General features: G+C 24.1%; 1 non-coding gene across 1 annotated transcript; it reads right to left on the bottom strand.

Annotated features, from left to right (window-relative positions):
* Nucleotides 1–5,111: 5,111 nt before the first annotated feature.
* On the bottom strand, nt 5,112–5,232 carry Trnal-caa (transfer RNA leucine (anticodon CAA)). Its single transcript has 2 exons — nt 5,195–5,232; nt 5,112–5,157 (listed from the first exon to the last, which is right to left on the bottom strand). It is a non-coding gene; the product is annotated as a tRNA-Leu (tRNA).
* Nucleotides 5,233–5,767: the final 535 nt, after the last annotated feature.

Below are 5,767 nucleotides of genomic sequence, written 5' to 3'. Positions count from 1 at the left end.
CTAGTCATTAAGTAGTCTATTTTAACGGGTTTGGTCAAATTTAAATTCAATGATAAATCATTACATACGATAATCAATTTTATGAGAGACGATTTGACAGTATAGTCAATGTATCACTACTTATAAACACAATAATTCTTTTAAAAAATGCCTACATCTTTGTCATTAGTTTTGAAGAATGCTAATAAAACATTTTTTTTTCTTGTATATGTAAATTATAAGTAATTCACCAAGCAATGCTCGTCATATTTTTTCCTTAAAAATGCAATTATTCAAAATCTGGTTTTTAGAATTTTTAAATATACTTATGGATCATATTTTAAAATCTTGAGAATCTTGTGCACTACCTAACATAAATAGTGTCATCTTTAATCTAGAATATCAAGAGAATAAGAGATACATACTTCTGTTTTCCAAAAAATAATCTCGTTTTTACTATAAATTATTTGGAAAATCTATATTTTTTTTTAATGTTTTTTTATGAAAATAAAAATGCATTGAAGTAATTTTTGAGTTGCTTTGTATATAATAAGATTATAATAATTACACGATAATACATTTTGAAGATATGGCGACAATGGACGCTCTGGTCACTGGTAGGATTTGAAAATTTTAGTGATTAGCATAAATATATTTCAATATTTATAATTTTTAATTTTATAACTCTTTAATTAAGAAGTTCAAAAAAAATTCAAGGATTTAAAAATATGGCCTTTGAATATATTTAAAAGTTACAAACATCAGAATTTGAATTAATTCTCCATTAAAAGAAAAAAATAGGAGTGAGAATGCTTGGTGATGGTGAAACACCTTAAATATTGTATATATATACGAGTACATTTATTAATGTTGAAAATAGATTTTGAGGTTCCGTTCGTGATTGACCACATGTTATATATGTTACTCGTATCAAATTGCTCAAACGTTGTAAACTAAAAAAATAAATACACATTGGACAACAATTAATAGTATAGAATTTTCTAGAATCAGTAGAATCCATAGTAAAAACAAACAAACAAACATCAACAATTTTAAGTATCTATTATTTCAAAAAAGAAAAACTAGTTTTATTTATTTTTTCTATGTTCAATATCGGAAGAGATTTATAGCAAATAAAACCCCGTTTAATATTAATTTAACTTTACCATTATATAAGACACTAGATAGGTTAAGTACCCATAACCATGCACTAACACATTTTACATTTTTATACCACCAATTTATATTAATTATTAGTTATACACTCATATAACATAAACAATTTATATATTATTATTATTTATAATATACAATTTTTATATTAAAATTAACAATACGATGACATTTAAATAATATATATGTTACGGCTACTTTAGCCATGTGATTTTAGCCGTAACATATACAAATAAATTTTATTTGAATTTGTCATATACTCACATGGCTTATAATTAATATTAATTTTTAACTGTATTTTTTATACAGAATAAGATTGTCTTAAAATACCTAATACCTATTGACAAAAAATAATTTGTTTTGGATTTATCTCACCAGTTTTAACATTTTAACTACATCTTTGTAAATATTTAATATACTGTTTATTTTAGCCGTTTCAATCAGCATAATATAATATTATTGTTACAATATAAATATTATAGGTATTAAGTATTATTAGTTAATATAAAACAATTATGAATAATGGCTAATAAGTAATTAGTTTATAACTATTAAATATATTAATTATTATTATAGAGTAGTCCATAGTATAATACATAATTACATTAACTACAAAGCATAAAGTTCATTATTTAATGATATTTTATTAACTGTATTAACTGAAATCGACAATAATGTAGATAAAAATTATTATATTTTATAATACAGATTAGTAAAAAATAATCTACTCCAACTATAAAATACGATTTTCTTATTTTTGTAACCGAAAACCTCTTATAGAAATTGATTTATTGAAATTTTAAAAAGAAATGCATATTTTTGTAAATTATAACATATAAGCATCATAAATCAAATTTTAAAGTTTGGTCAGAACTTTCTATACTCATACGCTATACCTATCCTGTATCAATGACGAACCAAAGGTGGGTCGTGGGTGATCACGACCACCCCCCACGCTTAGCAAAAATCAGTCACCAGTCGTAACTTGATAAATTTGTTTGACTGATATATATATTAATTGTACAAATTATTTCAAAACGAAAAAAATAAAATTTAGTAAACGATTTAATTTGATTTGATAAACTGTACATAGTAAATGCGTTAAGATTATCTCTGAGCAACTGTATCTGTATACAGTGTCGCGACAGCTTATAGCCGCGAGAGTTGGTGCAAGTTAACTAAACCTAACTATCTTTTATTTTATGAACGTTCCATTTTTTTGGTATCTAATCGGAAATTTATTACCCTACAGTCGTTATAAATATTAAAATCTATTAAAGTTGATAGTTTACAGTACCTATCACAGTGACTTATTATTTTCTGCGGTTATCAGCGACCAGTGTGATATTTTAATTTTTTTTTTTATTAAATTATACTCAAAATGTCAACAAGTAAAAATAAATATCGAAAAACGTGTGAAATTATATTGTTTGGAGTGTGGATAAAATTTTAACGATGATTATTGACTATTGTAAAAACCACGAGTAAAAATATCACAGCGCAAAAAGAACAAAAATTAAGAATTTTGGGGCACTCTATAACCCATAGGAAAACAATAAAAGGAAAACGCAAACAATTTATAACCATTGGTAAGTAACCATTATTACGTAAGTGATAAGTTCCTCCTATGACCTACTTAATATATTATTCTATAATATTCATACAAATTTGATAAAATTACATAAATCTACAATTAAATTGTTTAGTTATAATTATAATCAACAGATATTAATACATATTTCTAAATCATATATGGGGTAAATTAAAATTTTTCATTATCATTACTACAGTTATTAAATAATATAATAAATATTAGTATCAATGTTAAAATAATTTATTATAATATATGATAATTTATGATAATATAATAACTCATGGTTTATGAGACCTTCGGTGTACTATATTTATATTAAAATCGATCACTAAATATTATAAAAGGGGATATTACATATTTACATATGTCATATACCTAAAAATAAAAAATCAGCGAAGTTGGTTCGCAAATTACACAGAAATCTAAAGAAAAAACCTTGGCTGTTCTTGAGTGTTAAACTGCGAAATATTAATTATATAATAAATAAAATATATAATCGTATACAGTGCAGAAATTGTGAAAATAGAGAAAAGGAAATCTTCAAACTAACGATTTTAAAACTTTATCCAAATGAAAAATTATCCAATACAAACCCGTAAGATTATTTGCCCACATACCACCTATATCATACTTTAAATAAGTAATATTCGTTTAGGTACATTTTATATTTTTATTTGACTGATTTGTTAATTGTTAACATATTATAATTAAATTTAACATAGTATATATTTTTTCTTTTAAAACATTTACTTTTTATGAATTTCAAAAATGTAACCTCTCTGAATAGCGGACAAAATGTCGGTGGCCGAGAGTGTTCGCTATAATCAGAGGTTTCACTGTATTATATTTCTACAACATACATATGGTGCAGTACATAATGTTCATTTATTCAAAGATCTTTATACACAATATTGATAATCGAGTAATTTGCCCGGATCGGGTAGGTAATTAGGTAAAGTCATGAGTTACTACTTAGTAATTTACTAGTCAAAGTTTCAACGTCGCGTCGTCGGTGACGATGACGTTAATCGCCTCAATAACAATAATTTTATAATTATGTGTAATAAAATAATTTAATCGTTCATTATAGAGTCCATTTATTTGCATTTCAAACTAACAAAACATATGTGGGGATTAAACATTTTAAAAAATATGAGCAAACGGGTACCGCTCTATACCTTATAGAAGGTTTCGAGTAGGTCGCTGTATTGGAGTGTTAAATTTGAATTCAATAACATTGAATTCAATAATCATTGTATACGAAAAACCATTCTCAGCGGAAATGATCTTATGTCACTATAAGTATATTTTATTTTATGTTTATTACAACATGTGTTTTTTGATGTTGATTTTTAGGTAAAGTAATTTTTTTTATTATTAGTAATATAGTAGATTGAAATATTTTTTCCTGAAAACATTGTATAATAAAATATAATAATAAACGTAAAATTACAATGTCCCCCTTAAATAATGTTTTAAACTATAACAAAATAATAAATAACTTAATTCATACAGTTTAAATATGAATTTCTCTTAATCTTCTAAATTTGAATTAAAATGTCAATAAAAATAAATTATGTCAATAAGTTTTAAAATATTTTTATACATCCGTAAGAATAACTTATGTGGGATTTTTATGAAATTTTCAAGTAGTTTTACCAAGTGAATAATTTTTCATAGGCATTTACAAGAAAAATTGAAAATTTCAAATGTCTATTAATAACTCAAAAATATTAGAAATATTTTGGAAATTATAGTATATATTTCATAGATATAAAAAGATCATAGACACATTTGGTGAACATTTCAAGTATCTACGGTTATTCGATTTTGAGTTACAACAAAATAAAAAATAAAATTATAATAAACTAATGTGACTTTTCGGTAAAATTTTTTTTTTTAATATAGGTTGAAAAACTTATAAAGAACTTTGTATTCATTTTTCTAATCTCAGATACGAATATTAAACATTTTATTTACTACAATATAATTTTCGAATTTTCGATGACATCTGTTAAAAATTTAAAATTCTTACTTCAAACGCTTATAAGTTATAAAATATATTTTAACAATTTACGTTCTGTTTTTTTTTTTAATTTCTTTTAATAACAACTTTTAAGGAACTTTTTATAACATTTTTAACGTTTTTGACGGAGTGAAAAATACATTATTAACAATTAAAAAAAAAATCAAAAATTCCAATTGTCTAAATATAACTTTAAAAAAATTCAAAATATTTTGAAAATTGTAATAATATATAAGCACTTGGCAAAAATTTCAAGTTTTAAGCTTTCAACGGTATTTGATCTAATTCTATCACTGATTATAAGTATAAATCATTACAAAAATGCAAAATATTAATGTTTGTCAGAAGTGGGATTCGAACCCACGCCCTCAGATGAGGACCAGAACGCTCAATCAAGCCTACATAGTAGGCCAAGGGATTCCCTTGAGTCTGGCGCCTTAGACCGCTCGGCCATCCTGACGTATGAATGATTGGAGCTAATATAAAACTTTTTATGATTCTGAAAGTTCGTGATACAAATATAACATAATATTAATATTGAAATAATGTTAAATCCATAGATAGCTATTTTATCTTTTCTATTGTGATTCGTTAAAAACTATACGAATAGGTACTTTAACATAATGTAATTTAAGTTGCAAAAATGTAAACAATGTAAACTAAATTCAAAATCGTTATAAAACAAAATTGAATTTAATAATAAAAAAAAGATATAACATACTAGAAAAAGTTTTTAACACAATAAATATATAAATATATATTTAACGAGCTTTTTTATTATCTGCTTGCGAAAAAACAAATTTTATTATATAAAATCAATCCAGTGTAAAGACAAACGTATTCTTATCATACATCTAACTACGACGCGCGAAAATTCAACTATAAAACTTTATTTCTGTCGGTGAATTATTTTTTGAACGTTTATCTGTTATTTATTTGTTTAATTTAAATGATATTTCTTTAATATTCGACTCCCCGTTCGGCGTTGACAATAT

Source organism: Rhopalosiphum padi, chromosome 2, assembly GCF_020882245.1.
Source record: "Rhopalosiphum padi isolate XX-2018 chromosome 2, ASM2088224v1, whole genome shotgun sequence".
In the NCBI taxonomy this organism is placed as follows: Eukaryota; Metazoa; Arthropoda; class Insecta; order Hemiptera; family Aphididae; genus Rhopalosiphum; species Rhopalosiphum padi.
The sequence above is the reverse complement of the archived record's forward strand: the minus strand, read 5'-3'. Positions and strand labels throughout refer to the sequence as shown.